The 12516-nt window shown below is 39.5% G+C and overlaps 2 long non-coding RNA genes across 2 annotated transcripts; both read right to left on the reverse strand.

Annotated features, from left to right (window-relative positions):
* Positions 1 to 3275: 3275 nt before the first annotated feature.
* On the reverse strand, positions 3276 to 4650 carry LOC125253614. Its single transcript, XR_007181485.1, has 2 exons — positions 4591 to 4650; positions 3276 to 4082 (listed from the first exon to the last, which is right to left on the reverse strand). It is a non-coding gene; the product is annotated as an uncharacterized LOC125253614 (long non-coding RNA).
* A 1736-nt stretch (positions 4651 to 6386) lies between these two features.
* On the reverse strand, positions 6387 to 9344 carry LOC125253235. Its single transcript, XR_007181383.1, has 4 exons — positions 9192 to 9344; positions 8515 to 8597; positions 8256 to 8376; positions 6387 to 7190 (listed from the first exon to the last, which is right to left on the reverse strand). It is a non-coding gene; the product is annotated as an uncharacterized LOC125253235 (long non-coding RNA).
* Positions 9345 to 12516: the final 3172 nt, after the last annotated feature.

Here is a 12516-nt window from a genome sequence, read left to right on the forward strand (position 1 = left end):
TTAAGGGGGTCTGAATACTTTCCGTACCCACTGTATATACTGTATGTATGTAAATTGAAGGAAGTTGTGAATTATTCATTAAAACCATATTAACTGCAGTCCTTTTACATTGCCTCTGATTGAAATGAGTAGAAATAGACATTTAACTGGCTTATAATCTTGCTGTACATAAAGCAAGATTGATTTGATATTGTTTCCACATTAATTCAATGTTAAATAGGTGATTTAAATAGGTGAATTAAGGTTGAAAAAACATTGATTTTACAACCATGTTGATCTATTTTTCATCATTGAAATAAAATTATTTCAGGATGCAAACCTGATGAAAAATCAACTTAAATTTCAACATTGATTCAATGATAATTTGGGTAATTCATTAACATTGATTCAATGTTGATTCAAGGTTGGTCTGGGTATGCAACACCTTTTGAGGATGTAATGTTTTTTATTGCTTTTTTCAGAATTTTAAAGTGGCGAATGGAAAACAAATCATATGAACCCAAATGTGAAGCCAGTTATAATATTTAAAAACTTTGGTTTTTGACAGTACGCATACGAGCTGTTAGCAGATGCAAAACAGCACTGAAGAGAGTCAGAATGCATCTTGCTATAGGAAGGAGATTGGAGGGGGTTTGGATTAGATCTGATTTTAACTATGGGTGGTGTGTTTCCATACTAAGATACCAAATGTTGTTTAATTTTAATGTTTGTGTGTGTGCTTGTGTGTCTGCTTTCCTTACACTTGGCAAAACAACTTTGAAAAACAAACTAATTCCTTGAATCTGCTGTAATGTTAGTGAACTCTAGGTGTTCTTGGCTTGTTTGTCCGTATACGTTCTTCATTAATCTGCTTGATTTAATAAAATAATGGTTTAAATCATCGTCTTCACTTGAGATCTTTACATTATTTTATTATACTATCATAGTTTTTAAATAGCGCTGAAATTGAATTTTGGGGCGGTATGTGGATATTGAATATAGCACAAGGAACTCTGAAATATTTTATTTTGTAAAACACAAAAAAAGTATTGTTTTTAAAAACGCTGTAAAACAACCCAGATAGCAAAATTGATATGGCCCAGATCTGGCGCAAATTTGACACTTTCCTTTGGCCCACTTTTGGCAGGAATGATGGCACTTGGGCGGTCCGCTCCTGTTTTCCAGATTTGGACCACAAGCAAGCCACAATAATGCCGCATGTCAGCCATGAACAAAACGAATGAAGCAGAACTGGCCCACATCTGGGCAACAGTTCATTTTGATTCTGGCCCAGATCCAACAACCTTGCTGTTGCCCAGATGTGGGCCAGTTCTGCTATATTCGTTTTGGTTATGGCTGACATGCGGCATTGGTATGGCTTGCTTGTGGCCCAGATCTGGCGCAAGTTTGACACTTTTCTTTTGGCTGACTTTTGGCAGGAATGATGGCACTTGGGCGGTCCGCTCCTGTTTTCCAGATTTGGACCACAAGCAAGCCACAATAATGCCGCATGTCAGCCATAAACAAAACGAATGAAGCAGAACTGGCCCACATCTGGGCAACAGTTCATTTTGATTCTGGCCCAGATCCAACAACCTTGCTGTTGCCCAGATGTGGGCCAGTTCTGCTATATTCGTTTTGGTTATGGCTGACATGCGGCATTGGTATGGCTTGCTTGTGGCCCAGATCTGGCGCAAATTTGACACTTTCCTTTGGCCCACTTTTGGCAGGAATGATGGCACTTGGGCGGTCCGCTCCTGTTTTCCAGATTTGGACCACAAGCAAGCCACAATAATGCCGCATGTCAGCCATGAACAAAACGAATGAAGCAGAACTGGCCCACATCTGGGCAACAGTTAATTTTGATTCTGGCCCAGATCCAACAACCTTGCTGTTGCCCAGATGTGGGCCAGTTCTGCTATATTCGTTTTGGTTATGGCTGACATGCGGCATTGGTATGGCTTGCTTGTGGCCCAGATCTGGCGCAAGTTTGACACTTTTCTTTTGGCTGACTTTTGGCAGGAATGATGGCACTTGGGCGGTCCGCTCCTGTTTTCCAGATTTGGACCACAAGCAAGCCACAATAATGCCGCATGTAGGGCCACAAGCAAGCCACAGCCATAAACAAAACGAATGAAGCAGAACTGGCCCACATCTGGGCAACAGTTCATTTTGATTCTGGCCCAGATCCAACAACCTTGCTGTTGCCCAGATGTGAGCCAGTTCTGCTATATTCGTTTTGGTTATGGCTGACATGCGGCATTGGTATGGCTTGCTTGTGGCCCAGATCTGGCGCAAGTTTGACACTTTTCATTTGGCTGACTTTTGGCAGGAATGATGGCACTTGGGCGGTCCGCTCCCGTTTTCCAGATTAGGGCCACAAGCAAGCCACAGTAATGCTGCATGTTAGCCATAAACAAAACGAATGAAGCAGAACTGGCCCACATCTGGGCAACAGTTCATTTGAATTCTGGCCCAGATCCATCACCTTGCTGTTACCCAGATGTGGGCCAATTCTGCTTTATTCGATTTGTTTATGGCTGACAAGCGGCATTGGTATGGATTGCTTGTGGCCCAAATCTGGCCAACAGGAGTGGACCGCCCAAGTGCCATCATTCCATGCGGTATGTGGGCCAGAGCGAGGTATTGGATCTGGGCCAGAATTAAAATGAACTGTTGCCCAGATGTGCGCCAGTTCTGCTTCATTTGTTTTGTTCATGGCTGACATGCGGCATAACTGTGGCTTGCTTGTGGCCCTAATCTGGCAAACAGGAGCGGACCGCCCAAGTGCCATTATTCCTGCCAAATGTGGGCCACATGAAAGTGTCAAGTGTGCAACAGATCCAACCCCTTTGCTCTGGCCCACATACCACATGGAATGATGGCACTTAGGCGGACCACTCCTGTTGGCCAGATTTGGGCCACAAGCAAGCCATACCAATGCCGCATGTCAGCCATAAGCAATACAAATAAAGCATAACTGGCCCTAATCTGGGCAACAGTTCATTTTAATTCTGGCCCAGATCCAACACCTCGCTCTGGCCCACATACTGCGTTGAATGATGGCATGATGAGCGGTCCACTCCTGTTTGAAAGATCTGGGCCACAATAAAGCCACAATCATGCCACACGTAAGCCAATAACAAACCAAATAATAAACCAGAACTGACCCTAATGTGGGCCACAGTATATTTTTATTTTAACCCTAGTGGATTAAAATAAAAATCCTCATGTGGCCCACATGCTGCCTAGAATGGTGACATTTTGACAACGCATTACTGTTTACCAGATCAGGCTATTTCAAAAGTCAAGTCACCTTTAATTTAACACTTTATAGACTGTTTCAAAGCAGCTTTACAGGTATAAACAGGAGAATGATTCAATTATTCCAGTTCAATTCTGCTGTAAAGCAGCTCTAAAAGAAATAGTGTCATTGTTCAGCTGAAGTCAGTATGTTTTAATTCAGTTCTGTTCAATAGCTGTATAAAGTTAATCAATTATGAAATCAGTTCAATTTGTTATAAAGCAGCTCTGCAAAAAACAGTGATGTCATCGTCCAGCTCAGTTCAGTTCTCATATGATAGTGTCAGTGCAATCAAATCAATATTAATGCTGAATATTAAGTGTCCCAAACTTAGCAAGCCAAAGGCAACAGGGGTAAGGAACCCAAAATCCATCAGGTTACAAAAATGGAGAAGAAAAAAAAAACCTTGGGAGAAACCAGGCTCAGTCAGGGACCAGTTCTTCTCTGGCCAATGAACGAATATGGTGTGATGTGATTCAGGCAGCAACACAAGTCAGATTGTGGATTGGTATAATCTAGAATATTTCATATGGTTCCATCAGTTTGAAGATCAAGATACAACACGCCGGCATAGAGTTGAAGCTAGCCATAGGGGTCTGTGCAGAGGACTTGTCTGGTTCTTGTGGTCTTTGCTGAGGATCTTTGCCGATGGCTGTCAACGAAGTTCTCACAGGGGATCTGTCTGGCTTGTCTAGTTGACATGGTCTTCGTTGACATTTAGGCTTCCGTCGTGGTCATGCCAAGATGCAGGTCCACCATCTGATCTGGATTTGGAGGGGATCCAGCTGACTATGGAAACCTTGGGATAAGGAAGAGACAGACAAAATGTTGACTGAGTTTTGAACTCACACCACAACTCCCATTATAATCAACAAACCTCTTATTTACATTGTGTTTGCACTGTTAGTTACGATGAACGTATTTGTTAGTGAGCAGAATTCGAGTTTCAATGATGAGATCACTGCTTACATACACTCAACATGACTGTGATCAGCTACAATGCTCATTCAAAGTTGCAACCTTTCATGCCACTATCTAAATATAATGCAATAGATCTAAATGTAATGTTATAGTCAAGTTTTTAATAATACATATTATTATGTAATTCAATTCAATTCAATTCAAATTTATTTGTATAGCGCTTTTCACGATACATATCATTTCAAAGCAGCTTTACAGAAAATGGATGTCAACATTACAATTTAAAGAATGTAGTTAGCAAATAATATACTTTAGGTAATTAATTACAATCACTGTTAGCAGTTTAACTGAAGGTAGAAGCAAAGAGCTCCTGGAAGATGAATTACATTAACAATAAATTAGGATATAGAGATTGTGCAATGTGAATGTTGATCCAGATGATTGCGTCTTCTGAAGTCCTCGCAGGAGCTGGCGCCGTCTCTTCACAGGTGATGGTTGTCTGAGGTCTTCTTAAGAGGCTGGATCCAAACTGAAGCTGAAGTCCTCTCTAGTCACCTCAGGGCGGGTGTCCCGAGGTAAAACAGAAAAGCAAAAGGAGAATAATTAGCGTAGCTGCTGTTCATAACTTTAAGCAAAGATAGTCATGTGCAGTTGATCTGGTATGAGATGCATTATGTGAATGCTTGGCTAAAGAGATGCGTCTTTAATCTAGATTTAAACTGGGTGAGCGAGTCTGAGCTCCTAACATTATCAGGAAGGCTATTCCAGAGTTTCGGAGCCAAATGTGAAAACGCTCTCCCTCCTTTAGTGGACTTAGCTATCCTAGGTACAACCAGAAGTCCAGAGTTTTGTGACCTTAGAGAGCGTGAAGGATTGTAGGGCGATAGAAGATCGGTTAAGTACACAGGAGCTAAACCATTTAGAGCCTTATAGGTCATTAGCAATACTTTATAATCGATACGGAACTTAATAGGTAACCAGTGTAGAGATGATAAGATTGGTGTTATATGATCATATTTTCTTGACCTGGTAAGAACTCTAGCAGCTGCATTTTGTACTAATTGTAGCTTGTTTATTGATGAAGCAGGACAACCAGCTAATAATGCATTACAGTAATCTAGTCGAGATGTCATGAAAGCATGAACTAACTTTTCTGCATCAGAAATAGATAACATATTCCGTATTTTAGCAATGTTTCTGAGGTGGAAGAAGGCTGTTTTTGTAACATATGAAATATGATTTTCAAAGGACAAGTTGCTGTCTAATATAACACCCAGGTCTTAATAATGTCACAGTTAATCTCTAAAATAAAAACAACATAAAGAAACAACATAAAGAGTATATTTTAAATACTTTTTAATGGCATGTTTTTATGAAATAAGGACAGTCTCACTGAAACTAAAGCCGCGTTCGTGCACTGTCTGCATGACGTAATGTTCGTCATCTGGAGGGCTCACGGACGTCTGCATACATCGTCCGTGTGCAGGCCAAATTTCAAGACTGTGTGGTAGATGGTGGATGCACTATTTTTATTCTCTGATCCTACCCAGCGAAGTCCCGTTGATGGCACGATTCGTGAATTAAATTGTACTGCATGTGTTGAACTCGGTCATCCACGCACATCTGTAGTTGAGTATATTTTGAAAGATGCGCAGACAAGACTGCACGTGAGATGCGTCTGGCTGCGGAAAGTGAAGTATACCCGGGTCTTAATACAGCTACTGATGTCCACTTTCTCACAACTCATTTACTTTTCAATTAAGACTTCATTTCAAGATGTCATAAAATCAAAATTGACCTTACTTACTTTGTTAGTGCATATTACTAGTCTTGTGGTGAACAATTAATCCGTGCAAGTTAATACACCGAAAAAAATTGTTTGTCGTGGTAATCTTTAATCAAAATCTGAAATGTTACTTCTGGTCTGAAATGGTGTTCCTTCTCTGATAAAATAAAACCACTCCCCCCCAACCCTCAGTCTGCTATGAGCGAGAGACGGAGAGGAGGAGCGTTAAATTAAAACTCTGCCCTCTATTCAATATTCTGTTTCGCTTGGAAATATGTCACAACACTGGAGAAAAGACGTTTGCACTTCCGGTTCACGGGGACTTTAACTCATTTAAGGCTGCTCCATTGGTGATATTTAACAAAACTGACATTTTTGACATTATCGTGTGTGTTATTGTTTCTTCAAGCATGACAGAGAACTCGATACTGGTGGGCCGTCCATGCTCACTATACTGGTGCATGTCTTTCTGTGCGTCGTGTGTGTGACAGGACATTCACAGACAGTGCGTTCTCTTTTTCTCTTTTGGTGCGCTTAAATGGTTTAAAAGCATTCGCAGAAATAAGAGCGTAATCATATATTGTAATGCTAGCCAAAGGATGAAACAAACAAAACAAAAAAAACGTATGCTGCATTAACTGTGTTAAATATTTTAATGCGTTAAACTGGAAAAAGCACTAAGTATTTCAGTTGATTTATTCTTTCCAAGCTGATTTGTGGCACATGAAGAGGCAACAGCAATACAGCTATTTGATTTGCGCTCATTTCATTCATAGAGTTTACATTTATTCACTTAACACACTCATTATTGCACAGTGATTTTGAAAGATTAAATATAATATCATTATATCATTATCCAGCAAACACGAGGAGTAACTGTGTGCTGTGTGTAACTGCGGACACCCACGAACCGTACCCGAGTCCGCTTAAAAAGGGTGGTCTGGGGTGCGGTTCAAGTGAACTCAGGTACAGTTCGCTTCTGATATAAATGCAAACGCTCCAAGTTGTGGAAGTGAATCGCTATTAATGCCGTATTATTTGATAAAAATGTGTGTTTGTGTGTGTGTTTCACTCACTTTCCCGACGAGCGTGACTGACGTGCTGCAAACAGAGAGCTGTAGCATAACTTTTCTCATTTCTGCTCGCCTTCAGCATTCTACATTCGTGGGAGATAGATGCAAGTTCCGTTATGAACAAAACCTACGGTTCAAAAACAAAAATAGTGAGGAGAGCAACGTTATGCATTTTGCCGACTTCTCCTGTGCCATCGTTATTAAGCAACGTAGTCAACAGCTGCTGGTTTGATGACGAAAACGAACCGCGGTTCGGACCCAAATAATATAATGTGAACACAGTCCAGTGGGCGCAGAGAGAGGGGAGAGCAATTGAACTCGCGTTCGGTCCAGGCAATCGAACCAAGTGTGAAAGCACCCTTAGATGCATTTTAAAAACCAACCTGTTTAACACGAAATACTATTCTTCTCATTTGTTTTACTATATTTATGGTCCACAAAATAAATAAAGGAATAAATTAAGACAGTTAGGATAGCCTACCGTTATCAGCATGTTATGCTGAAATTTGTCTCTTGAGAATAGTTTGCACTTTGCTTTTTGTGTGATATACATTAGCTCACTTTCTGGCTCACACGGTGTATTTGACCAATTAGACGCGCAAACAGAGGCTTCAATGCTTGTCCGTCTTACACTCAGAGTATGCGCATAGAAACATCCCGCCAGTATTTAATTTTATTTTTAATATCAACCACGTCCTGCTCTTTACTTTCTCATTCATTCATGTTTCTTTATTAATAATGCCAATAGCCCTGCCCACTGAAAGCTGCGTGGACTGTCACACAAATACGAATATGACACATTTATAGGACATAAAGGTCTATGCAGTAAACGAAAGTAACTGGTGAAATGTTTCGAAATGTCCCTTGGCACAGCAGAGCACCAGTTTTAATAAAAGCATATGTTTAAGTTCAGCCACTATTTTACATACTTTAACATTTTCGCAGATGTTCAAGAAATTCTTTTGGCCGATACTACAAACAAGCCGCAGCCGCATGAATCTGATGAGTTCAGGAGCTCTTGGTTACCATAGAAACGGTGCGGTGATGGCGTTGATGGCCTCAACATCGCGGTAGGCATCTCATTACTGCGGTATTGCGGTTATCGTAGCTCTAATTCAAGCATTCAACATCCTCGTAGTATAATACAAATTAATACACACATATAGCAAAATAGACAGTGTAACTGACTTACAGGTTTCTTAGACAGTCCATCTTCATTCCTCTTTTTCTCTTCTCACTCTGTCTCACATGCAAGTTGAAGTCATCTTTTGATGCAGGATTCTTCTTAATCTGTTGCTGTGAGCCTGATGTTTCTGACAAGTAATAAAACTAGTTAGTGCAGTATAAAGTACAATGAATACATAGATGAATGTCCAATTGAATTATAGTCATAATTTTATTTTACTGTTGTGCCATAATAAAGCATAAGTAAAAACACTTGTCTACAGTACCGTGCTGAACCGACTGCAGGTTGGGAAACAGTGAGTGAAAGGGAATTCATGCTGGTCAATGCTGGTTTTTACAGCAGGACGATCTACATTGAGGAGATAGACAATGTATCACTTCAGTATTATTGACCACTGGATTTACAGTTTAACTGGGCTACATGGGACTTAACTGTATATCATGTTACTTAAGTAAAACCAAACTAACGTTAACTGAATGTATGCCGTCACGTGACGTGAATGAACGAAAGAGACTCGGTTCAAAAGACTCGGAGGTGAACTAATCAACGTTATTCACGAGATATTACATAAAATAGTTAAAAACAATGAACTAATCAGTCTTGATCTACTGGCCGTATCATAAGAAAAATGTAAACAGCGCGAACATAGCAAATTACTATGTCCGGTCACTTAATCATTGTAGCCTACACAAACTACAAATCTTCTACATAAACATTCATATTTTTTTTTAAATAAAATCCTGAAAATCCAGAGATAGCAAAAGTTGAAATGACTAAGTAACTTAAATTCAAATAGCCTTACCTATGTGTTTGCTTGCTAACGATTTAAGTAATCATTAGCTAACTTTAATATCACATAAATACTCCAATCAAATATAACGAAGCAATCGCCAACAACATAAAAACATTGTTTAAATCCATTATTTTTTTATGAAGTCTTACCTTGACTTTACTTTGTGCAGTTTTCAACCGTCAATTCTCCAGCCGATCCTCTCTGCTGTTTAGGCGCCTTTTCCGCGCGCCTACTTTTAAATTTAAAGGGCCGGAAATAGGAATTCGAACCAGTTTGAATTCTATTAAATAATGATGTCTAATAAAGTTAGCTGAAGCCTATAACATGATGATAATAATAAAATAAAAATACAAAATGTTTGAAAAGTTATTAGCCTAATATCAAATCAAATCAAAAAACAATGTTCTCATTGCAGTTTTATGCTGTGCTGATTTACCCATTCATAATTTAATTTATCAATTAATAATATGACAGGCTATTTTTATTAATAAAAAAGTCATTTATAAATGTAAATGTCAATATTCAGTTAAAATGTAAGATAAAATAAATATTTTTATTAATGTTTGTTTTGTAATGTTTTATTTATTAGTTTATTCATTCATTCATTTATGTACTTATTACAATATCGGGGTCACTTGAAGCAGTTTATAAAATGACACTGCCTGCTTACATTGTTAATCCTGCATTTCATTCAACCAATCATATTTGAGTGACAAGTTTACAGTTTATGTCAAGTTTATGCATACAACTAGGGTTTTGTGCCGGTTATCATTTACTTTAAGGATAATGGGTTGGGTTAGGTTTAGGGTAGCATTATGACTAACTTGTCCTTGGGATATTGTCACAAGTTCAACAAAACATGGACAGTGGAATATGTTCTGCTTGAAACCATGGCAAAGATTTTAACATACAGCAGCTCAAAATGTCACTCTACTAAATATATGTTCCAAGACCATAGTTCACTAATTTTAACTATGTTGTACACATTTCTCAATCAGACACTTTACTTACAGTACATGTACAGCATAACTGACTGTAAGAGCTGTAATAGTGCACATCTGTGTTTCTGCTCTACAGTACAGACACACATACATGCTGTGTTTTCATGTTTTATGGGGACCATGCAGAGACATAATGGTTTTTATACTGTACAAACTGCATAACCTATCCCTCAACATTAAACCTACCCATCACAGAAAACTTTCTACAATTTACATTTTCCAAAAACATCATTTATTATTACCCCCCTTCCCCATTTATTGTACATCCCCCCTCCCCTAGCCCTAAACCTACCCACCACACACAACTTTCTGCATGTTTTGAATTAAAAAAAGAAAAAAGTTTTGTATGTTTTTAAGCCATTTGGTTGTAATGCAAATGTCATTATAGATATTTGTGTCCTCACAAACCACATATACCTGTACACACAAACACACCAATAAAGTTATGTTAAAAAAAACCTGAAATATCTGCCTTCTCCAGATTAGCCTGTACAATTAAGTGTTGCATCCTACATCAAATATCCCTGAAAAGTATTAATGATATATTTTCAGCTCCATTTTTAGCTATACATTTAAATTAACCAGTTTTAAAAGGTGCTCCATACAAAGCCAGAAGTAGCCTAGTTTTTTATGATATTTAGAGCATATTTGCTGTGTCAACTGTACCAAATATTTACCAACATTGGACCTAATTGTTATGAACTATTAACATGCTTACTGTTCCATTTTGAGCTTACACCCTGGTTGGCCAGTGCTGACTGTGCCATACATATGCCAAATATGGTCCAAAGTTGGAGTAATGGAGTACAGTTGGAGTTCACATTCAGAATCGCCAGTGATTACACTCCGTCATCTTTGCCAAAACTGGCCCAGATATGTTTTAAGAATAACTGGGCCACATTTTCTGCATTATATGTGGGCCAGTTTAGGCTTACACACTGCTAGCCAGTGCTGACTGTGCCGTACATTAACCAAATGTGGTCCAAAGTTGAAGTAATGTATCTGGGCCATATTTGTTATGCCATTTGTGGGCCACTTTAGGTTCACATTCAGAATCGCCAGTGATTACACTCCGTCATCTTTGCCAAAACTGGCCCAGATAAGTTTAAAGATAACTGGGCCACATTTTCTGCATTATATGTGGGCCAGTTTAGGCTTACACCCTGCTAGCCAGTGCTGACTGTGCCGTACATTAGCCAAATGTGGTCCAAAGTTGAAATAATGTATCTGGGCCATATTTGTTATGCCATCTGTGGGCCACTTTAGGTTCACATTCAGAATTGCCAGTGACTACTGTCCCACAATTTTGCCAAAACTGGCCCAGATAAGATTAAAGATAACTGGGCCACATTTGCTGCATTATATGTGGGCCAGTTTAGGCTTACATCCTGGTTAGCCAGTGCTGACTGTGCCGTACATTAGCCAAATGTGGTCCAAAGTTGAAATAATGTATCTGGGCCATATTTGTTTGCCATTTGTGGGCCACTTAAGGTTCACATTCAGATTTCGCCAGTTGATTACTGTCCCACAATTGAGCCAAAACTGGCCCAGATATGTTTTAAGATAACTGGGCCACATTTGCTGCATTATATGTGGGCCAGTTTAGGCTTACATCCTGGTTAGCCAGTGCTGACTGTGCCGTACATTAGCCAAATGTGGTCCAAAGTTGAAATAATGTATCTGGGCCATATTTGTTATGCCATTTGTGGGCCACTTTAGGTTCACATTCAGAATCGCCAGTGATTACACTCCGTAATCTTTGCCAAAACTGGCCCAGATATGTTTTAAGAATAACTGGGCCACATTTGCTGCATTATATGTGGGCCAGTTTAGGCTTACACCTGGTTAGCCAGTGCTGACTGTGCCGTACATTAACCAAATGTGGTCCAAAGTTGAAATAATGTATCTGGGCCATATTTGTTATGCCATTTGTGGGCCACTTTAGGTTCACATTCAGAATCGCCAGTGATTACACTCCGTCATCTTTGCCAAAACTGGCCCAGATATGTTTTAAGATAACTGGGCCACATTTGCTGCATTATATGTGGGCCAGTTTAGGCTTACATCCTGGTTAGCCAGTGCTGACTGTGCCGTACATTAGCCAAATGTGGTCCAAAGTTGAAATAATGTATCTGGGCCATATTTGTTATGCCATTTGTGGGCCACTTTAGGTTCACATTCAGAATCGCCAGTGATTACACTCCGTCATCTTTGCCAAAACTGGCCCAGATATGTTTTAAGATAACTGGGCCACATTTGCTGCATTATATGTGGGCCAGTTTAGGCTTACATCCTGGTTAGCCAGTGCTGACTGTGCCGTACATTAACCAAATGTGGTCCAAAGTTGAAATAATGTATCTGGGCCATATTTGTTATGCCATTTGTGGGCCACTTTAGGTTCACATTCAGAATCGCCAGTGATTACACTCCGTCATCTTTGCCAAAACTGGCCCAGATATGTTTTAAGATAACT

Source organism: Megalobrama amblycephala, linkage group LG18 (genome assembly GCF_018812025.1).
Source record: "Megalobrama amblycephala isolate DHTTF-2021 linkage group LG18, ASM1881202v1, whole genome shotgun sequence".
Classification (NCBI taxonomy): domain Eukaryota; kingdom Metazoa; phylum Chordata; class Actinopteri; order Cypriniformes; family Xenocyprididae; genus Megalobrama; species Megalobrama amblycephala.